General features: G+C 41.4%; 1 protein-coding gene and 1 long non-coding RNA gene across 5 annotated transcripts in view; both read left to right on the top strand.

Moving 5' to 3' along the window:
* The window catches only part of FAM219A (family with sequence similarity 219 member A), a 92,679-nt gene that overhangs the window by 2,669 nt on the left and 66,146 nt on the right, over positions 1 to 23,864 (top strand). The window lies entirely within an intron of this gene.
* Positions 1,296 to 22,794, top strand: LOC135291473 (uncharacterized). 2 transcript variants are annotated; one of them, XR_010354261.1, is made up of 3 exons: positions 1,296 to 1,953; positions 21,410 to 21,562; positions 22,568 to 22,794. It is a non-coding gene; the product is annotated as an uncharacterized LOC135291473 (long non-coding RNA). The 2 variants fall into 2 exon arrangements; XR_010354260.1 differs by lacking the exon at positions 1,296 to 1,953 and having other exon boundaries at positions 17,661 to 21,562.

Genomic DNA, 23,864 nt, shown 5'->3' with positions numbered 1-23,864 from the left:
TCTGGCCAGTACCACTGCTTTGTGCCATTACAATTACCGTGTGTCTGTCACTCTCCCTCCCATTCTTTATTTTTTAAGGTTGCAGTTTAAACCCGGTTAACAAATAAATCACTCACAGCCACTTGCTCACTTCCCTCCCACATCAGGACGGGGGAGAGAATCAGACAAGTAAAAGTGAGAAAACTTGTGGGTTGAGATGAAGACAGTTTAATAAGTAAAGCTAAAACCGTGCACATAAGCAAAGCAAAACAAGGAATTTATCCACCATTTCCTTTGGGCAGGCAAGTGTTCAGCCATGCCCAGAGAAGAAAGGAGGGCTCCATTACACCTGATGAATATTTGGGAAGACAAATACCACTACTCCCAACATCCCCCCTTGTCCTTCTTCCTCCTAGCTTTATATGCTGTGTATATGGTATGGAGTATCCCTGTGGTCAGCTGGGGTCAGCTGTCCCATCTGTGTGCCTGCCCAACCTCTTGTGCACTCCCAGACTCCTGGCTGGTGGGGTGGAGTGAGAAACAGAAAAGGCCTTGATTCTGCAAGTGCTGCCCAGCAATAACCAAAACATCCCTGTGTTATCAATACTGTTTTCAGCACAAACCCAAAACACAACCCTATAGTAGCCACTGTGAAGAAAATTAACTTTATCCTATCAAAATCAGCACAAAAATACAGAATAATGTTATCATCTCAGGACTTACTGTCTTCTTCCCAGTTTAAAAGCTTTCAGTTCCAATGGTCTGAGGGGGAGATGCATCTGTCACTCTTGTCCACATCCAGAAAGCTGAAGTAAAAGTTTGTTTTTCATGTGCTACCTAAAAGTCACTGTGACTTGCCACTGAAGCTATATATAAAAATGTTTCTAAACATTATTCCCTGCTAAAAGCAAACAAAGAAGGTCCCTTGCTTGATTTATAGAGTATACACTAGATGAAATATTTTTTCATCCTGTTCCAAAGGGAACGGGGTGTCCCAGGAAAGCACTGTTCCGTCTGAGTGCTGGCCAGTGTGTGACAGGTCCTGAAATGAGGTTTATGAAGCTGGGATTTGCTCAAAATCTCGAACTTTGTGTTGTTGCACGCTTTTTGAATGTCTCTTCATCTGCATGGATAAAGTGTCATCTTAGCTTTTGATGTCTTTATACTGAACTCCAGGACAACTGCTGCTGATGTGCCTGGAAACCATCTGACAGGCCTGCTGGTGTGCCCATCTTCAGACTTAAAAGATTGGCTTCTCTTTGGCATGTAGCAGCTATCCCGTTCTTAAAACGCTGTCTGAAACCTTTCTGAACCCTTCCACCCTCCAGACCTGCCACTGACACTTGCACTGTTTATTGATCAGCTGTCTGTCAGGGGTGATAGTGCACTAATGCCTGGTGTCTGCTGACAGCATATCCTGACAGTAACCAGTGCTTTATTTAGAGCAGGGACAGAGAACCTGACATGGCTTCTTGCAAAACTAAGTTCTTTAAAGCTCAAACGTGTCTTGTCTCTTTGATAGCCTTGTCCCACCAACGTCTGCTTTGGCTTGCCATTGCAAGGCTAAGGGCAGCACCCCAAGTAGCACATGCTGGACAAAGCCTACCAGGATCTCTGGTTGCTGCAAATTTCTCTCTGCTGGTAACAAGTCAGATAGGGATTATGTTGCAGAGCTGAGAGGTGTTTGGCCTGCAGGTTGCATGTTGGCCAGGTCTGTCATATGTGCCCTCCAACGCTTCACGTTGGATGCAGTGATGTGAAATTAGTGAGGTGGGTAGTCATTCTCCTCCTCTTTCCAGGTTGTTTGGATAAGCATTATGAAGTCAGGCAAGCTGGCTTGACTCTGTGTGACCTCTACAAATGTGTTTTGAGAACTGCTGGGTAACTGATGCGTACCCAAAGGAGAGGTTCAACACAAGACTTAATGAGACAGAGTTGCTATGTGCAGATGGACAGGATGGCATACAGTACCTGGTAACCTGGTTTTACTTGGTTAAACATCATCCAGCTGTCAGATGGGATGAGACCCAGTGTTTCACGTCTTGGAGAGACACATTACACTGCATGCTTTGATGTTGTGGTACAATTCTGTACATTTTCATCCTGGAAGAGAAGACAGGCTGGTCACATTCATGTCATGCCTGTCCATGAAAATTGAACTATTTGTTCTGATCCACATTTCTGTTCTTGTATATTCGTCACATTTGGCTTCTATCCTAAAAATGTCTGTCTTTTCAAATTATTATAAACTAATTTACAGGGTGTTTTGTTTACTTCTAATGTTTAGTGTCACGTCATCCTAATCAACATCATGCAAGCTCAACTGCAGGAATTCTGTTCTGCTTAGATTCTGTTCATTTCCAATTCGACCTGTTGTGATCTTTTTGCACTCACAGAAAGGTCTCTCAGCCTTTGCTGCTCGGTAGTGGGTTATTTCCAGATAAAATAATTTCAGGGCTTGCAGGGATGTGATGAGGCCTGAAATTCATTATTCCTGGGACACTTACACTTGGTAGATAGCTTTCTTGGCTGATGGACTTGGTATTTGATGTCTTAACTTCCAACTAGTCAATTTTTCCTGGTCTGTTGGTGGTGATGCATTTGTTATGATGATTTATTTTCTAGCAAGTTTTTTGCTGGGAAGGTTTCCGAACATCAAATTCTTATTACAGTGGTAGATATTAAAGGGAGAGAGAGATGAAGGGAAAATTGTGCAGTGAGGATGCTGCAGACAAAAAAGAAGTAAAATTTCCTTTGAAATAAGAAAGACTGACCCTGTAGTTGTGTGTAGAGCCGTCTTTTCTTCAGCACTGGAGTCTCACTGCACACTCTCCTTGTGATTTTTAAATCTGTGTTTTGTACTGTTACCTTAACTCTTGCCAAACCCTTAGAATTTTTGTTAAAATGAAATGTACTGAGCACAGTACAGTGGGGCTGTATCTTGAGTCTGCTGGAACATGGATGCCTCCCGAGCCCATGTCTCTTGCATGCACCAAGCCCTGACTTGCGTGTGATGGCAGACTGACAGTGTTGGATCACACGTTGCTCCCCTAGACCAACACAGGCAGTTTCTGTTCTTAGCACAAAAATGAAAGTAGAGTAAAAGTGCTTTTGCTTACATGGCATCAGTACCACTTTTCCCAAGAACACATCTGTTGAAGTGCAGCAGCTTCAGTGGAGCTTTGACACAAGCTTCTAAGACTTTGGCTCACTTTCTGAAAACAGCAGGAATGCAATATTTCATTTTCCTGGTTTTCAGCCCACATGAAAAATGGGAGCTCTTTCCAGAGAAAATGGGCTGGTGGTTCCTATATCTCAATCTGAATCATTGTGCCTGGCCTGGTTCCTTGCCAGCAGGGGCCTCAGGCTGGTAGCTCTAGTTACGATGATGACAGCCAAACTAAGGATTTTGTTCAGCCAAATCCTACAGTGATACTCCTGGCTCTTCAGCTGAGATGCCAAATCTGCACCAGTTCTGAAAGTGTAAAATTTTCAGAAATTTTGAAGGTACAGAAAATGCATTTCTGCACAGCTTTGTGTTTTAATATCCAAAGAGAATAAAAAGAAATTATATTATCTACCAGATACTTAGTTTTTTTAAAAACTTGTAATTTTATTCACCAGACAGTTTGAGTGCTTAGCATGCTTATAAAATCTGCATTCTTTATTTCTGCAAAATACTGCTTATCTCACCTTAGGAAAGTTGTACTGCATGCTAAGATCGCTCTGTAAAATGAGGGAAAAGTGAACAACAGAAAGCCAAAAGTAACTAAAGCAAAATGAAGTGTTATACCTATAGGGCTTATAAATAGTATGTTAATACAACATTAGGTCTATAGTGCAGGTACAAAAATCCCTCATTTTTCTAGAAGGAAAAAGCTTCTATAATGAAAATGTCATTCTTGTATATATTCATTGTAATGTAGCCCAGGGGTTACACAGCTACTAGTTTTGTAAATGCTTACATTACATGAAATTTGTAATGTTGCAGGACTATGGGTCCTGAAAAATTGATTTCAGTTAGTGCTGCTTTTAGTTATATAGCATTTTTTGATGCTGTCCTCTGTAGCAGTGGCCTAAAGGTTGCCTCACTGAATACTTTGGTTAATTGGGATTCTGTCCTGTCACTTCCCTGTCCCATGTCAGGCCTGAGGTGCAGAAGTACAGGAACATTTTTGTTACCACTCCAGGCCAGGCTGAAACTCCAGCAGTGATCCAGCACATACTCCCAAAGGAAGGCGGTGAGGGGTGTGCTGTTTATCTGGAGGATGACCTGTCAGGATATGGGAGCAGGTCCTGGCTGGCACTGTCTCTGCAGGAACATTGCTCCTTCTTCTCTGCTTCTTTGTATAAGTTCTGACTACAGTTGTTCTGTCAGTCATATTTGGAAATCTCCTTCTGAGTGAAGAAAGGTATTTAAAAGGGGGCAGTGAACTCTATGAACAATTAAATCTGCACAGTCCACTCCTGGGATTCTACCGTCATTCCCAAGAGCTTGTTATCTGTAGCATGATGTTAATACCTACTCAGACAGCAATTTCTGCTGCTGATGTAGCCACATCCTCTCTCTGCCAGTAGGTTGTGGCAGGTCTGAAAAGAGACAAGATGAGGAAAATTCCAGGGTGAGAGAGGAGAACAAGGCATGCCTTAATTTCTGCAAGACTTCATTCCAGGAAAGCCCTCAGCTTACCCAACAGGACTGTGACCTGTCTGGAGGTACATTTTACTTTTGCTGGAATTGAAGCCTGAACTTGATAAGCATAGAGGAGGAGACCCCATCACCAGTTTGGTCTGTGGGCTAGAGGATTAAAACTGGCTAATGGCAGGACTTCAGTCAGTGACAATGGTGTGCCTGTTTTTTCTAGACATTTTAAGGTCTTGGCTGGAGTAGTTGCCTTTCAGCTTCTACGTAGATGGATTATTTGTCCCTTTCCATATGGAGTCTCTAGAAATGTGTCTACACTTTCCCCTCACACTCACACATGCCATACATCTTCAGTGAGCTTTTATGCCATTTGGAGTATAAGGTTCCCCCAAGGTTATTCTGTATCTGGCACTATAAAATTGACATTGTAGTGATGCAGTCACTTGCCACCAGTAAATTCATCAGTCCAGCTCAAAGCCTTTGTAGTCTGAACCATTTTTCTTTGAATTTTGGAGTGTCATCTTGTGCAATGGATTGGTGCCCATTATGTGGTAAGCAGTCAGAAGCAAGCATTTGCTTCATTGTTTTTTTTTTTTCTCTGAGGATTACTGAGGTTGTAGGTGGAAATTGTAGGTGGAAATTTGATTAATTTTGAAGAGTAATTGCTAGCAAATCTACTGAACTTTTGGACACATCCATCACCAGTTCACAGGATAGCAAGGTTTTATCACATCAGGAAATTCCTTTACAAAGAAATGCTCTCCTAAATACGTGCAGAGTATTCTGGCTGCATCCCAATTGCTTTTACTAGGTGAGTTGCAGTCGTCTTAGTTGTGGACTAAGAAAAGTGTATTTTTAGTTAAGCTGAAGGTAGCACATGTTGCTTTTGTTGGGAAGACCCTGGCTCTATAAAGATGGTAAGACCTTATTTCCTATAGAGAAGGGAAAAGGGAGAGTACTGTTTGTTTAATCTTAAAAAGGTATTCCAGCTGTAGTGGCAGGCTCTCTACTGGGGATGCAGCCTCTGCTGTGAACAAGTTAGGTTGCTATAACATATTTAAATTCTTCCTGAGCCAGCTAATTTCTACTGCGTAGAACAAAGCTAATTTCTACTGCGTAGAACAGTCATTGGCTATCAAATAACTGGCCACCAAGTGACTCCTGTAACCCAGCACCATCTGCCTACCAGAGTACATTGTTTAGACTCTGTGTGCAGCGCTGAAGCAGGTAGAGCAAACACACCTCAGCTCTTTTCTTAGCATGCTTCCAGAACAGTCTGTGTTAGAGCTTTTCTGAGGAGCTGCTGTTTTGTTCAGCCTCCAGGACCATCAGACGTGGATTGTTCCTCTTCGGACACGGTATGGTGTCTTGACTCATGCTTGTCTGACACTGCTTTTTCTTAGTTTCTTTTCAGTTTCCTTTCTGAGCCAACTCCCATTTATACGAGCACCTATCTTTTGGGCTGTGCAGTGTTCAGTCCAACAAATCCTTTTCCTGAGCCAGGCAGAGCAGCAGTATTCTAATGATGACTTCTCTCTTGCATGCTTTACTGATTGCATGTGAATGTCAGTGATTTAGTACACCCATATCCAAGCAAAATGTTTACCTAGGTTGTTTCTTGTTTCATGTTTTTGTTTGTATGTGGCCCTGGGTGAAAATCAATCTTGGCTCTTGCATCAATGTCAGAGTTGCTTATGCTGATCTAATTATTGTTTCCTTCCCCATTCCCCACTGAATTTGGGGCATGGTGGTTTCTGTTTTTTCAGCAAGTTTGCCAGAGGCATTGGAAGAGCTTTTTAGCTGGGGTGAGATAGCCTGCTTTGGTGGAGGCCTCTCATGCTCCTTTCTTTCAAACAGATGTGTTACAGCTAGTCAGTAGATCTTTTTACCTGGTGGACCAAGCATTTTTATCTGCCTCAAATGCAGTTATAGCTGTGTCTTCATCAGTTCATAATTTCACTTTTTTTGCATAGTTAACTATGGTAATTTGACATTTTTTGGATTTCTGTTCTCACCTCTGTGATGGTGTCTCAGACTTAAGAAACTGTTGCTTTTTCCCTTTAAGTGAGGCAGCACTGCAGTCCCTGCAGAAGAGCACATTAGGAGTGTATTGCAGTATTGAAAAGGACCTGTTGGTTAGACCCACATCTGTAAATTCAGAAGAGATTCATTTACACTTGCCTAAGCTCTTTTGGCAGTATTGCTTAAGTCATATCCCCAGACCATGAACTGTTCACATTTCACTCTTTGGCTGATGTACCAGCCTTACAGCAGACTGATAGGGCAAGGGAGGCAGATGGGACTTCCCATGTTTTGGGCCAGCTAGTTCTAGGAAAGCAATTTCTTAGAGTTTGTTGAAGCAGAAGGTCTAATCTCTATTAGAGAAGGTAAGGGGATTCAAATAAAATAATGAAGTTCAACAAAGCTAAGTGTAGAGTCTTGCACCTAGTGAGGAATATGCACCAATACAGATTACGGTTTGACCTACAGGAAAGTGCCGGGGGGGGCTTGGTTAGAAACCTCTGATTAAAAAGGCTTTTATCTATAATGTTTAACATAGTAGAGGAAAGTACTTATAACTTTAATACTCATGGGTCTTATCCTCATTGATAGTGACTCAGTTGTAGGGCCTAATTTCTAATATCAAACTTATTTTGTTGTCATTTGTTGTAAGTAGCTTGATGTGTGATAAAAAACAAATTTTAAAATTTCTGAAGTCTGTAGAACCTGAACATCCAAGGAGCTGTTTGAGCAGACTAACCTGAAGAATTGGAGAGGGAGGCAAGGAGATGTGCATTGTATGGGGTGCATGTTGTTAATTGAAATGAAAAAATGAATAGGAATGTTCCTAACCAGAGATGGCATTGTAAAGCTTTTGTCTGGCAGAATCTTGCAATTGAGATGTCTACAAACAATATACTTCTTTGTATGAAAGCATGACTTTTTCCCTAACAACATGCATGTGATGCAAATTAAAAATACACTGTTTGTGATGGCCAGAGCAGACTCTCTAGCTGAACACCACATACAGACTGTGCAGTCACTGCTTTGTCAGTCAATGAACGGAAAGGGGCAATCATGGTGATAGAACAGAACTAGTGAAGGTTCAACCTTCCAGATTTCACTAGTTTGGAGGTGTGCAGAGAAATGTGCAGTGCTCCAGTGTCAGTACAGGGACCAGCTCTTACAGCACAGCCTCCCCTCTGCAGCAACACTTCCACTAATCCTTCTGTGGGACATCTTTGTTCCAGAGACAAAATAGATTAGCATAAATACAGCCTGCATCATCAAAATTCTCTGGTGCCTTTTTAGTAGTGGCATTGAGTCCTAGTCATAGTGAATGTGGAATTATTTTGAAAGCACAAGGCAATGCACGATACCTGAGCCTTGTTTCTCATAGCATCTGTCTCTAGAATATATGTGGAACAAGAGAAAGCCAAGCATGATATCCCCTGAGAAAAGTTGGGGGATATGTGGAAAAGATGGAAATGGAAGTGTGTAATAGGGCTTTCACAGAATCCATGTGATATGAAAACAGCAGAAAAATCTTTCTTTTCTAAGCCTAGAATTCTAAAACTTCAAAGGATCTTGCAGGAAACTTGTGTTGTCAGCCAGGGAAAGACTTAACTATTCCTCTCTGCCCCTGCCAATCTCTTTTGGGCTGGTGGGTCTGTCTAGAACACTAATCTTAATTTCCCTTTATTTAAGGGGGAAAAAAGGGAATTGCAGTTCTGAGAATAGTAACAGGAGCAGCATGTTCTCAGGCTCTGAAGATGGAGGTCACCTAGCCCACTGGAGCGTGTAAAAGCTGCACTTCATGTTGGGTTCTTGGCAGTTGATAAGCCAAGGAGAAACTGCTGGGTTGTGATTCCATTTCTATTAATGTGTGTGTCAAAAGTCAGATCAGCTTCCAGTTTTGATCACTGCAATTAGAGGGAAATGGGTATTGTTAAAGGAGTTAGAGCATGTCCAGCTCTTCTTGAAAATATGTTGTGACACATCTGTACTGAGATTTAAGCAGCAGGAGTTGCCACTTACAGCATTCGGGATGCTAATACAAAACCTGAAGAAATAGTCTAGAATTCTGCAAAACATTAGCCATTCCTCTGCTGTTCTGATGAAATAAAATGTCATACTGCTCCTTGTTTTCATCATTTCCAGCAGAGCAGAACCCTTTGGTGAATGTACCTTAGAAAGCATATCACAAAAGCAGTTCTGTGAAAAGAATTTCATGTACTTCTTGCAAAATTAGGGCAAAGTGATTGTGAAAATAGCTGAGATGATCCATGCTGTGCATGTAAGAATTATTATAAAACGATTATCTGGTTATGGGAGAATATTTTATTTGGATTATGTAGCTACATAGAATTTATAATTCATTCTTTCTGCAGAAAATAAGTTCCTCTGTGCTGCAGTGGGAAATGTCAGATATGACCTTTTATTAACTCTAAGGTTCTATATTTGCAACACTGAATTCTAAAGATTAATCTCTGAATTTTGGGAAAAAATTCCTTCACATAGAGTCCAACCCAGTAAGAAAAGTTTGTCCCACAAGGCTAACTGCTAGCACTTACAAGATTGGAGGTGCTTCTTTACTGACTTTTAGAGGAGTGGTGCTTTCTGCTTGACCATCAGTTGTGCTTGATTTAACAAATGGGTGAATTAGGTGCACACTTTGGCTCTTCAAAGAGTGAGTGAGACTCTGATTGTTGGATCTGCATTTGAGATGGAGAACGTATTTACTGTCTCTCTCTTCAACTATGATCTGAAAACCTGTATTTCATAGTATTGACTCAAATAGTCCCAAAGCTTCCCCTTGCTTATCCAAATGATTAACCCTTGAATCAATATTTAGTAGAATGTGCATAGCAGTGCTGGTTTTTGGGAAGCATGGTGGCTAATGTCCTAGGACCTTGCTGGAGATGCACAAGGTTCTTTTACTGGCATAAGAGGTATGTGTTTGATGCTGGCTCACTTAATTTCCTCCTTCTTGTTAAGCCATGGGTATTTGATAGTGGCTGTGATTCTGAATGACCATGGATAATTCTGTAAAAAAGCTGTGACGTTATTCTGTCGTTGCAGATTTACTTGATTGCACAAGGTCCTGACAGCTTTTTGCAAATCCTAATTGCTTTGAGGATCAAGCTTTTTGTTTCTGGTTTCAGATTTGTCTTGTGAAAGATTCATCAGATTATAGGAATATGTCATAAAGTTTTTCCAATAGATATGTAGGACCTCAAAACAAGGTTGTGGTGCATTCTTGTTAACTCTTTTTTTCTATGTGTTTTGAAAGATTTTCAAATGGCCACTGAAGTCTGGCTTGCTATATTAATTAATAACTAGGAGAAAGCTAGACGCTTTTACCACAGGTATCCTGCCTTGGTATCTCTGTTGGAAGATTTTGCGGAAGCACCAACTGGGAGACTTTGCATAAATTCAGAACTCATTAACATCAGAGGGAATTGCCAGCAGTCAGTTGCAACGGTGATAACGTGTTCATGCTGACACACAGAGAGCCAGGAGGCATGGATGAAGCAGGTCTGCTAAATACCACTCCGAGCTTGACATTCTGAAGTGTATTAGACCCTTGCTGAGTTTTTATCCCCTTGATACTGCAAACTTGTTCTTTTGGTTTAGCAGGACTGAAGAACTTTCTCTTAGTAGTCTGAAGCTGTACTTCAGGCTGTGGTCTTAATTGATAAACATGACAAATCCTTTAATTTTTCAAGGCTGAAGTCAGTTAATTCTTTTTATTATGCAAAAATAGAAGCACTCTTCGTGGGGCATTACTAGGGCATGGGATTTAATTCTGCTGGTTGCCAGTGACAATAAAAACAGAATGTTCAGCTTAACTGGTAAATTGTATGAAATGTCATGGTGCCCCTTCTAAATGAGTACCTTGGTAATTTCAGCAGTCCTCATTCAACTTTTTTTTGGGGAGTTAACAAACACAATGTGTCTAATCACTTTTTAGATGGATCTGTGCCTGTTCTTCAAAGACAGCGCTGCTTCCCTGGCACATTGTAGTGCTGCCCATCCTGTATTGCAGTGCATAGTGAATGTCCTTATGGATCTGTCACTGTCACCAGAATCAACTTCAAAATATTTTCACACACATGGAAATGCCATCCTTTACTCAATCCATCCTCCATTAGTTCTGTCAGTTGCCATTTTGTATTGGTGGATCAGATTTTTCAAAATCTGTTGTCATCCTTCCCTGAGTTTCCAAGTTTTGCTGTATTTGTCAGCATGACATCAAGCTAATGCCTCGAGTGTTTGCCCACAGCCAAAATCTATTGTAAGCAAACACTGCCTAAACTAGAGTCTCACTGTGCATCAGATGGTGCAGGCAGTGCTTGGATGGTGAGCACACAGTGCTATACCAGACCTGCTTGGGTGGGTTTGGAAGGTTCCTGTCTGAAGGGTAGGACTGTGCTGTGGTCGCTTCAGTGCTGGTGGAATGTACAATCTCCTTCAGAGGGCAAGAGGTACCTAACAGACATGGCTTGATGGGGTAGAAACTGTGTGTGGGTAGGGCCTCTTCTAAATGGTGTAAACAGTTCAAGTTAGAGACTTCTTAAAGGCTGGAAGGACCAGATGGATGTTTCCTAAAGTTATTTTAAAACTACTTGCTTTTGTCCTGTAGAAACTTCCTTTTTTTTTTTTTTTTAAATAAACAACCCTGGAAGTATAGAAGTTTAAAAAGAGGAGTTGTTGCATCTCTCATACAGAAGCAGGCTAGGAGAATTGAGATTGTTCAGCCTGGAGAAGAGAAGGCTTTGAGGTGACCTAATTGCAGCCTTCCAGTACCTAAAGGAGCCTTCAAGGAAGATGGAGAGGAACTTCTTACAGGGGCATATGGTGACAGGACAAGGATGAATAGCTTCAAACTGAGAGTAGGTTTATATTAGATATTAGGAAGAAATTCTTTCTTGTGAAGGTGGTGAGGTACTAGAACAGGTAGAAAAAAGGGTTTTCTGGAGAAATTGTGGATGTCCCATCCCTGGAAGTGTTCAAGGCCAGGTTGGATGGAGCTCTGAGAAGTGGAAGGTTTCCCTGCCCAGGGCAGAGGGAACAAAATGAACAACATGGAATAAGGTGATCTTTAAGGTCCCTTCCAATCCAGGCCATTCTATGAACCTATGATGATTCTATGATTTAGCAGTTCCTGAGTATGTCCCATTTCTACTTGTTAATACTTACACATATCTTGATAATTCCTCTAAATTAGGGTGGGGAAAGGACTTAAAAACCACTGAGGCTTATTCAAAAATTCTTTTACCACTTGCTGGAGTGAAGTAAGTGGCTCTGTAAACCTGGTCCTCCTTTGGTTTGGCAGATCACCTGGAAAACCACCAGCTATGTCTAGCTATTTCAGCCTAATTAATGTTTCCTGGTTAGAGTTCCTGCTCTGAAACTCAACTGGATTTGTATCAAAAAAGAGCAAAAACTTTATTTAGGGCAGAGGGGTGTGCTAAGCGATAAATGCACATCAAAAAACTCTAAATTGAGAATAGAGCTATCTTCTGGGATGGAAGGATTGGTGCCTGAAATCTCAGGATTGGTAATGGAGGGGAGGAGAGAGAAAAACATCTTAAGGATTCTTAACAAACTGGTACCTCCAGGTCAGTGGATATCTTGGTATTGCTTTACTCAGCCATGGGTGCAAGTCTGTCTTCAGACCTGGCTGAAATATAGTATGATTTCAGTTTCACAAAGCTAGTGAGCTGCTGATAAACCTGCACATCCCCCAGCACACTGAAGATCTGTATCAGTCTCTTTATATCCCTTAAAAAACCCAAACCAAACAACCAAAACCACAAGCCATTTCAAAGAGCTGCATACCTTTGAGTAAGGAGGTGGAAGGCATTTTACTTGTTACTGAGATTGGTCTCTGTCCCATCTTGCATCACTAAGCTGTGTTCTGTGAAGGGCTAAAAAACATGATTAACAAACTCTCCTAGCCTTGGTATTGTGGAAATACCAAGTAACTCCTGCCTTTACCACTATTTTTAAATAGAGGTCTCTCCTTTATGGTGTTGATAGAATTCTACCACCAGCTAGGATGATTTGATGTTGAATAGATGTTTTTCTTTCAACTTTCCTCTCTGGTTTTCTTTCCCTCATGCCTCTGAAGTCAAGAAATAAAAAATAAATGAGAAACCTTTACCTTTTTTTTTTTTTGTTCCAAACCTCAGCTGGTAGGTTTGTGAGAAGAGCAGTATCTTGAAATCTGCCTTATTATTATTATCAGGTTGGTGTGATGGAATGATTGAGATTCCAGTGCAGAGAAAATTACTCTTTTATGTTTCTTTGAGTTATTCCAATAACAACTTCTGGTAAGAAGGATGTACCTAGTCCTACTTGAGATGCTGGTCATTGCTCTGGTTTTTCCTCAGATGGTGGCTTTGGTACTACAACAATCTCTTGTTGGCTACTAGATGTTTCTCTTCTGGAAGCACTTGTAGTGCGTAAAATATTAGAGCTCCAAGTGTCAGTGAAAGTATCCAAAGGTAATATTGCATGACATTGCTCTGGCAAAACAGTAAGGGTTTCACACTGCATTGGCTGGCAGTAATTATGCACAGACATTTAAATTTAAGGGAAACCAGTCTGTACGTGCACACAGTGGCTGGTTTGTAACATCTTCAGCATGTGTTTAAGCTCAGTTTACACAAATATGTAAACTTAGCTGCCTTGCCCCTGTTGCAGCATTGCTGCGTGCTTCTGTCACTTGTTCCACATCACGTTGTATGGTCACAGTCTCGAATGTTACAGTCAGAGGTGACTTTGTGATCATACATGCCAGGAAACATCACAGGACGGGGCACCAAGCAGCCCCAGCATCAGCTGGATTAGTACTGCACATTGTGGGACTTTTGAGCTAAAGCTTTTGATAACAAACCCATGGTTTAAAGCTGGGTTAAAAGTTGCTGGTGAAGCAACTGGCAAGGAGTCCTTCTGTTTGCCAGAAGAGTTGCTCTTAGAAGTCCTTATCTCCATTTCATAACCTGGACAAGGATTTCTATAGATTTAGCAATGTTTATGGTGCTGAGCTTGGACTTTTCTCACTAGAACTCAGCCACAGGGCAGCCTTTACTGTGCTGAATGCCCCTTGAATTACAGAAGTAGCAAGAACAATGACCAATATTATTTAGAATGCTTTCTTAAAAATACTTTCCTAGCTTTTATAGAATGTCCCAATGGCTTAATGTGACACATCCTATTTTTAATGCAAACAGCTCCCTTCTGGATACCTAATGCCATCTAGAAAATGGGCTAGAGATACAGCAGCTTTCAGGGCTTGGTATTTAGATTGGAGAAATTAAGCTGCATTACAAGGTTCAGTGAACAGGAACATGGACTGCCTCATGGTGGCTTTGTTGCAGGCTTGCCATCTGGCTAATTATCCAGCGGATGGTGGGAGGCCTGTGTGGTGGTTCCTTTGCTACCTGCAGCCCTCTGAGAAGTTTGGGTATGCTGGAGTACTTCAAGTACTTCAGGGCATGCAAGGCAAAGCCTTCCTGCAAGCTGTTGTTCTGCTGTTTTGGCATAGCAGATACACACGTAGCAGTAAGAGTTGGACTAAATGATCCCTGTAGGTTCCTTCCAACTCAGAATATTCTGTGGTTCCCTGTTTAAGCAAAAAAAAAATTGTGCCAAAGCTCCATCCACCATGGTCTGCTGAAGGGATGAGTTATAAAATCAGTACAAAAATCCTTATTCTCCAAATTGTTTTAGGCTGTTCTGTCTGTGAACCTGTCTCTACTAAAGAGCTACTGAAAAAGGAATGAACCTGGATAACTAGTGCTGAAGGGGTTCAGTTCTGTCCCAAAATGTGTGGATTGTGGGTAACAGTCAGAGAAACATCCTGATGAGCCAAAATCAGTAAAAATTTCTGGTCAAGACAAGAGACTTTTTGCCCAGACTTCCAGGAAAGAGTCTCACGCTTCTCTAGATTGTTCTGTGTCAGATTTAAACTTTGTATATGCAGTGTTGATTAAGAACAGAATAATTGTGTGTGCTGTGCTACTGTATCCTTAAGTATTCTCAGGTTTGGATGTTAGAAAAATTACTTTTGAACCTGATAGTTGTACATAAATGTCAACTCTCTGTCAAGAATAAACATCTGGTTGGATGTGCACTCGGTTAATATTGATTAAAATTGCAGTCTCATTTAAGCAGAGTCTGGCAATACTGTCCTTTTATTGCAATGGGCAACCAACATGTTGTAAACTCACTGAATATTAGATTTATATTTAATGTTTCCATTGTCTTTCTGGTAAAAACAAGGTTTCTTCCCATAGATGAGGAGAGTTCTGACAGCCCTTTCAGGACGCTGAAGACATGCTAACAAGATCAGGGATTTTGATGTCTGTTCTCAATTGATTATTTTTTAAACATCTTTGCATTGTGGAAGAAGTTTTCTGTTTAAGTCTGTCTTTCCTTTGCTTCTTGGGGTGGTCAGGGACAAACACATTGGAGTCACAAAATGCTCATCTTCTGTTTGGGTGAAACATGGATTTGGGTTTCACATTTCAGCAATTTCTCTGAGGTTCTGACGGGTCTCCCTGTAGAGATATTGACCATCTCCTAAGAAACCAATGCAGATGAGGGAAAAACAAGACTGAATTAATAAACTGTTCATGTGAACTTGCCACTGGAGCTCGGCTCTCCTAGAGGCAGTGGGAATTCTCCAATGAAATCAACTCAAAGAAAAATTATTTCTATCCTGACAATGGAACAGTGTAGGCAACCTTACAGCTCCCGAGAGGTAGACACGTGTGTTCCAGAGATTATTTCTAATGTAATCATGCAGCATTGATTTTTATCTTTCTAGCCTCTGTTTGTTCTTGCTGAAGTCATGGTGGGCAGCAGCCAACATGGGCTAGAAAGAGATTTTTGCCACTGTGAGGTCCATATCCTCTGTTCTCCCTGAGCAACAGTCCTCTTGTTCCTGCAAACAGGGTGTTGTTACAGGCTAACTTGATACAGGATAACCTACAGTTCTGAAATTATTTAGCTTTTATATAGGCAAGAAGTATATGAATAGGCCTTTACCAGAAATGAAAATTATTTCTGTAACAATTTCTTTTTTAAAACTGAATGATTTGTCGATGTCCTTTAGCTAGCTGGGATGGAACTTCTTCTTTCATTATGAGCTATGTATAATTTTATTTTAGTGGATTTCTTAAGTTTCTTTCCTGGAAGGAATCTCCTATCCAATATGCAATATGATGTGGTCTGTTGGTTTCTGATGGTGGCTGTTAAAGCCACATGAGAAAGTGAATGGAGATATGATGCTCTTCTCCACTTCCAGGAATATCTGAGTGCATACGTCCTGTAACCACAACAAGACTCCAGTGTAAATTAGAGATGCCTGAATTGATGCTAAGCTGAGCATCTTGGTCCAGACATGCCAGCATGAAGCCTTCCAGGACTGCATTTACCACACCAAAAGTTGGGTCATTTAGCTTTCAGTGAGCTTTGTGGTTTTTTGTTGAAAATATACCTCAGGTAACTTGTTTAAAGGTAAGTGGACTTGTCTTCCAGTTGCACTGCTCTGACTCAGATAGTACCCTCCGAGCACTAAAAATGTTTTAACCATTTGAAAGAGATTTGCCTCTAAGCTATGCAAGAGTTGCATGCTGGTCATGAAGAGGTTGTATTGCCTCTTGGACTTGTGTCTTCATTTTCTAACAAATTCCAGCTGCTTCCGTACAGGTTACTTGTGGAGAGAGAGCCAGGAGGGAAATTATTTGATGTTCACTTATTTGGCTGCAGTTTTATGTGTCCTAAAGGATATGTTTTGTAGGTAACTGCAGGGATTGCAGTGTGGAACCTGCCTAAAAGTGGTTTTGCTTAAGAAATAGAGGAGAAAATGTGATTTCCTTTTACAGTTACTAGGTGAACTAAACTGTAATTAGATTTCCAAGTAAATTCTAGGTGCTACTACATGTTGTATAGAGCTGTGCATCTTTCTTATTTGTTCAAGGCAGTGATTACAAGGGACAGTCTGTACAGCTTTTGGCTATGCTGCCATGTTGCCTCTTAAAAACTATCTGAAAGGTGTTTTGGGAGGAGATTTTTTTGCATCCTGCAGCTGTAGGGAAAATGAGCTTTGTGGATTGGCCTCTGGTGTTTGTCCTGTTTTTTCTTGAGATAATTTTATTCAGTAAACATTTTTCAGATTGTTTTGGTATTTTCTATGACTACTATGCAGCCATGGTGTGTTGGGCTCTAAAAAAACCTGAAAACAATGGAAGAGTTCAGCAATGCCCCCATGAAAGCCATCAAATCAGAGTTTTAAATTACCTATATGCCTTGATTGTGTCTATAAAATAAGTGGGAAGGCAAACAGAGATTTAAGATTTTGCCAGATGATTTTGGAGGACTGGGTTCACAGGAGAAACTACACGGGTCCTTTTTTCTAATAAGTATTTGTTTCAGGACAGAAATATCAAATGTAGTAAACATGTGAGCTAAAATACAAGTCTCTGCTAGACTATTGCTGTGTCATCATGTTGTATGGAAAAAAGTATCTAAAAAGTTGGTGCCAATTCATTGTAGTATAGATGTGTCTTAGTGCTGGTTTAGAGCTGCAATGCAGGGTTTTGTTTCTCAGGACAAGTAGCCCCAAAGGACTGAACATGCAGTGCCATTTCCTGGCCAGTCTGTAAGGCTCAACTCCATGCCACAGCCTTTTTATTCCTGGACATCCATGCAACTGTGCTCAGTAGAGTTGAGATTTTCCTGCCCTGGGAGTGCGTTTGGTTGAAATAAAGATGATTAATATTGATTAAGATGCCAGTATTTTGCATGTTGGTTCTGCAGGTCAGCTAGTTTGCTTTCAAAGGTATCACCAAAGATGCCTGTCCTAAGCTGCCTTCTTGCTGCCAGTCCTTCTGCTGCTGTTCCCCTACATTACTTCAGGTTGCCAGGGGTCAAATCTTACTTCAAATACTGGGATAAATCCGGGTGTGCTTGTGTGCAGTTCCAGGCTTCTGTCTGTGGTGTGAGAGCCATCAGGCTGCAAGAGACTGGAGGTGAAGCAGCTAAGGAAGGATTGCAGATTCCCAGCAGAGGCATGTGAGGGTGTTTTTGTGTGACATGATGTACCTGGTGACAGCAGGCACCAGCACACAGGTCATGGCACTACCTGAGATGTGACACAGGCTACTTGTGCATCAGAGCAGAGGGAAAGAGACCCTGGAGAACTGCGAATCAACAGCTCATCCATCAGACACACACAGAAGAGGGAGCCACAGGCTTGTTGGGTGTTCAGTGGGATGGGAAACAGCAATTAGGCTGTAATTAAGCAGCAGTAGCACTGATAAAGAAGTGCCAGAGGCTATTGCCTTCTAACAAGGCTTCTGATAGAAAGCCACAGCCCATAAAAGTCAAATCTTTTCCAAGGTCAGAGTTTCTGAAACCTTGGTAGGCACAAATCTGCCACTAAAATCTGGTGAAATGGAGTGAGCATTTTAGGAAGTATTAAATACAACACTTCGGTGGTCCTCTCAGCACAAGCTTCTTTTTCTAAATAATTCAACATAAATTTACCTTCCTTTTCAGAATTTTCAGAGGGAGAGGCCTCTGCATTCTGCTAGACCCCTCTGATTTCCCTGTCCCTGTAAGGTGGGTCACGCAGTCCAGGCTGGTCCCTTCACAGTACAGGTATAGAAATCAACACGTTAGAAACCAAAAGCTATTGCACCATAAAAAAAGCCTTCAAATTTGAGCAACTTCCAGCTTTATTGGCCACCTTATTTTAAATTACACTTAGAGAAATTCTTGTTGACACATTCATGAGGAGGTAAGTCACTCATTTAATCACTTAAAGTATTAAAGACTCTGGTTTCCTGAGACTTGCCTGTTCTGCAGTGCAAACACCTGCTTGTCAGGAGAACAGAATTCAAAAGCAGAAAGTGTTGTTTTTTGTACAAACACTGAAGACTCCAAATTGTTTTTACCTCTTCTTTGAATAAACAGTATTACTTCTGCTTCTGGAGAAGAGCAGGATCTGGTTAGGTGTATATAAAAGTGTCCTCTACCAGTCTGAACAACACACACTTGGCTCCCTGGAAACAAAGAGAGAGGCTTCAAAAGTGTCTGATTAGCTGTTAGCCTGTTTTCTTGGCAGTTTCCAACTTTTCTTTTTCTTTAAACCAGCCACTTCTGGAGTTCTTGTGTGAAAGACAATTGAGCAGAGAAACGCTTTGATATCAAAGTGCAGTGAAGGTTTCTGGGAATACTACTACAAAATTAGGGAGTGTAGTGGTTACTACATGTGCTTTTTAAGAAGAAAGAGAGAGGTGCTTGAATTTGAAATTGGGATTATCGTACAGTTGCTCATTGCTGCAGTCTCTTCCCAGTGATGTCTGTCAGGTAACAGGTAATTACATGGAACTTGTCAGGCAATTTGCTGGCTAACATAATTGAATTCAATTTCAAACATGTGATCAGCTCCTTTAGAGATTTGAGACAAATATTTCAACCTGTGTGAAAGAGACCTTTTACTGTGTAAAGAAAACATTCAGAGAACCAGGGATAACCACACGTCATAGTTCAACTGGCAAACTGCACAAGTCACTAGCTGAATGCTTGGTGCCTAGATTTGACATGCAAAACCTCAGCTTTTTTGGTGATTCACTTCAGGGCATGAGAAGGATTTTCAGTTTATTAATAATAATTTCACAATTGGGAAGTTGAGAGAAGGGAAAAAAGCCCTTTTTTTTTGTTTTTTTTAATCAACCCATGAAAGAGGACTGAGGCAGAGACCTGTTTCTGAGATTGTGTTGATTTGTGGTCAGAAATCTGATCAATTTTGCAACACATTGCTTCAAAATGGATTCATAATCTTACATGTACGGGATTTTTAAGGCTTATTTTTTATTGCTTTTTAAAAGCTGTATTTGTGCACTATACAACTAATTTCTGTTCCATAGTTTCAGTAGCAAAGTAGGAATTGGGGGAGGGCGGGATATCATATTCATGTTATTGTGACACCAGAGTCTGGAAAACATAGCAATAGATGATTACTTTTCTTTGCAGACTGGTACCAGTAGCAGAAATATAAGTAACTATAAGTCTAGATTTAGCAGAAAAGAGAAAGTTAACCTTGTCTGAAAAATGAAGAAAAGACCAGTCATCAGAGTAAAAGCTAACACATAAATGGAACATTAATGACTTAAATTTATATTCCATGCTTGCTGATTTTATTTTTAAGTCACTGATGTTAATGGGGGTATAAATCACTTAAACTCATCCTTCTACCTTTACCTTGTAATTCAAAGCAATGAAAATTGGTGATGAAAAAATATACTGGAGGGAGCAGAGATGTGTTTTCCCTTGCCATTTGTGTGTAACAGGTCATTCTGCCCTGGTGAAGCCTTGTGCCTTCATGCTCTTCTGATCAGTACAGTACAGCTTAGTCTCCAGTCTATTGTTCTGTAAAGCTTATGGAGCGTTCTATTTCAGCATGTTCTCTTGATTGAGTTTCTGTTGTTCTCATTAATAAATGTGTATTCGCACTACTCGCTGTTTCATAAAGCTCTTTGATAAAGACTCAACTGTTCCAACATGGCTGTGTTTTTTCTCACCATAAAATAATGTCTGTTGATGGAATCACTACAAAAAGGAGAATAAATTTTCCTTCTAGAATTAGCTGCCCATGGACCAACAATTGTTGTATTGTAGTAGTGTCTACATTGTATTGTAGTGTCTTCATTCAATAGCTTTGATCCGAATCTTGAGCCATAAAGTTATTCACTCCTGGCTTACTGCAGTGCTGGTAAGAGGCTGAAATTTGGGGGAAGTCTGAGGCCTGGAAATCCTTCTCTTAGCATCACCATAGACACAGTACAGTGTCCTGTGTGAAACTGGGGGGAAAGAGTCACAGTTGTGCACAGAGCAGGCATGGTTTTCCAAGGAACCTCTCTTGTGGAGTCAGCAAATTTTTAGCAGTAAACACATTCATGATTCAAAGGCTGATTGATCTGAGGAAGTGAAGCCTTCCTGGATTTTCTCCGTAAGAATTAAAAACCTTGAGTGGATTGTACAGAGCAGATAAGGAAGAGAACTGGGTGTAAAGAGCTGGAATTCCAAACCACCAAGAGTGAGTTTGTCTTTCCAAAACTTCAAGCAGAGAATGGTCCTGACTCGTGGTAGTGGTGTTCTTCCAGTTTTCTGACTGGGTTAGCTTTCACCTGCCGTGGTGGGAAGCTGCTCTTTTTGTAAGAGCAGCTCAGTCCAGGCCTGGATAGTCATTACCCTGCTTCATGTAGCATGACTTTTAGTTGAAGTGGTGCAGGTCAAATCATAGTCTCTGACACTGCCAGTTCCCTGTTTGCCACAATATGGCTGTGAGTCTTTAAAAGCACTCAACAGTTCAGTTCTGGGTGTGGGAAAGGATTCTGCCACAGGGTTACTTTGCACACTGATCACCAGGAAGATGTTCCTAAAGGACTTAAATGGAGTGCGTTTGATATAGGCCATTAAGATTTGTGGATTCTGCAATAATATTTTTAGAACTGATTTCCAAATGTAGAGCCATGCTTTAATTTCTATGGAGGACTGGTTGGGTGACCCTTGTAAATGCATGATTTGGCTTGAAAGAAGCACATCTGTATCTAATGAGTCTAATTAGAAATTTAAAAACTGCATTTTAATGGCTTCGGGTGAGTAGAAGAGGACTTTAATACAGAGGCTGTGTCTTGATGTATATGTGGTAGGGAAGGATAAAGAAAACGTGGCCTTGTGAAATCTCTCACTAATATTTTCCAGTTTTTTAGGCATGTGCACAAAATCCCACAAAATTTGAGTTATTCGGTGTTGTTCAGATTTCTGGAGATAAATGCTCTTACACTCTTCCCTCATCTTGGCTGGAATGCAGGTGAATGTCCAGAATGCCACTGGTATGCCCCGCTTAGCTGTGGGGTAAGTACTACTTTGAAGCACCTAATATTCCTGTGTGTCAGGAAAATGACAGCATATTTTCAGCTGTATGTGGAAACAGAAGTGTGTCATGACATAATGATTGGAGTGCAGATCCTCCCTCCGTGACACAGTTTGGTTGCAGAGGGACAGGAGGGTTATGTGACAGTGAATCTGTCCATTTCCCCTCGACACAGGTTTTTGTTGTGTGATACAAGCCAATTGTAGAGCTCTTTTTGAAAAATAATTAGAACCATATTTCAGGGTTCACAAAAAAACACAGCATTAGAGTAGAAAAGACCCAAATGATGTCTCACTGTAGAAAGGATGAGCAGAATTCAGGCAAGCTGGGGTTTGCATGGCAGCTGCTTCCAAAGTGGACCATGCACTCTGGGTCTGAGCAATGCTTTTTCCTTCCTGACAGTGGTGTTCTAGTAGGGGTATTGAAAGGCAAGTAAACAAATCATTATGTAACCAAGTTTCTCTAGTTTTCCTAGTCAGGCGACAGTCTGTTACATTTTAGAAAGAAATCCAGAGAGCTTGATCTTAAGAGAAAAAATCGGGCTATGAATTGGTGTCATCAAACAACCCCCAGATAACAACTTGCAAAGCACAAAGCATGTGGACAAAGGGTGAAGTTTGACCACAGGGTAGCACAGCACTTGGAATCAGAATGGTATGAAAAGGTTCAGAAAAGGCCCCTGTGAGAGCATCATGTGTTGTTAACTCTCATCTTGTTTTTGAGGCTGTAAGCTTATCCCTTCCACCCTGTTCTTCAGTTTTGTTGTCCCTGGCTCTGATGCATCTCCTATTGTCCCCAGTAGCCCAATGTTCCTCTGTATAATGGTTGTCGAGGTTCTCCTAGTGTGCCTTTTTGGGGGTTGGTTTGTTTCTTTTTTTAATTATAGGTTGTAATTTCTTTCAGGTGGAAGGTGAATTAAAAAAAATCTAAGCAACAGATTAAATTGCTCAGTTACAATAATGCTGGCTCTTCTGTCTCTCACGCAGACTTGGATGAAATGGAAGATGTGTTTAGAAGAAGAACAGTATTGGAGAAACCTGCACTAGTGTTTCAGAACCTTTAAATGAGTCAGCTACCACCACATCATAACAGAATACAGCCCCTCACGTCCTGCTGTCCTCCATTGTCGTTAGCAAAGTTCCTTCTTTTCTTTTTATGAATTAATTTCAAAATCTAAATCAAAATAAAAATTCATTCACCTCTGCAGCTCTGACGTTCTGTTACAAAGCTCAGTGGTTGTGCCTGTCCTTGCTGTGTGTGTACGTTCCATGGGAGAGCGGTGCCATGCCAGCCTGGCTTTGTGAGCACTGCCTCCTCAGGCGCCTCACCTGGCATGGGCAGGGAAGGGTGTGACTAGCAGACTACCAGCCAGATTCAGTGCAAACCATCTGCCTCTCACAGCAGGGCTGGGTAATGATCTCAGCGTGTTTCACGCCCTGGGAACTTGGTGCAAACATGTTCTCGTATGGTGGATGACAAGGAAGTCCTAAACCTTTCCAGCCTGTGGAGAGACTGAAATCAGTAGCCAAATCAGGGGTGGGACAGATGCTGACAGTCAGCAGAGAGGGTGATGCTGTGGACTAAAAAGGGTCATTCCACCACACAGCACTTACAGATTGAGCCCTGGCACACTGAGCATCATTGGCTTGGCCACCTCAGGGAAGGCAGTTCACTGCGCTCAGCTTATCCCTGTGGAGACAAGCTGTTCTCTCTGCACAGCCCAGGGCACCTCTCCTATTTCTGTCACCAGCCTGCATTCTGGGGGTGGTTGTGCTACCACTGATTGCTTGTTTCATTCAAACAGGGAAGGAAGGGTCTTGGTGGATGTGGCTTTTATCCCATTATCTTTAATTTCAGAGCTACCCTCTGTAACACTGCAGTGCAGGGGAAGCTCATCTCATTCTGGTCAGATGGAGCTATGAAATGTAAGTCATTGTAATCTGTAAACCTTCATTCTCCTGGGGTCCTTCTTACTTACTGTTCATAGCCAGAATGAAGCAGCATTTTCTGAGCTGGCTGAGGATGGTGGGGAGAGGAGAGGAGAGGAGAGGAGAGGAGAGGAGAGGAGAGGAGAGGAGAGGAGAGGAGAGGAGAGGAGAGGAGAGGAGAGGAGAGGAGAGGAGAGGAGAGGAGAGGAGAGGAGAGGAGAGGAGAGGAGAGGAGAGGAGAGGAGAGGAGAGGAGAGGAGAGGAGAGGAGAGGAGAGGAGAGGAAGTGCAGCTCTTGAGGCCAACAGAGCATGTTCATTCTCTCTGAAGTCTGTTTCTCCCTTTTATCCAATATT

The sequence above is a fragment of the Passer domesticus genome, chromosome Z (genome assembly GCF_036417665.1).
Source record: "Passer domesticus isolate bPasDom1 chromosome Z, bPasDom1.hap1, whole genome shotgun sequence".
Classification (NCBI taxonomy): domain Eukaryota; kingdom Metazoa; phylum Chordata; class Aves; order Passeriformes; family Passeridae; genus Passer; species Passer domesticus.
Note: the sequence above shows the minus strand (reverse complement) of the source record. Positions and strands in the feature narration are given on the sequence as shown.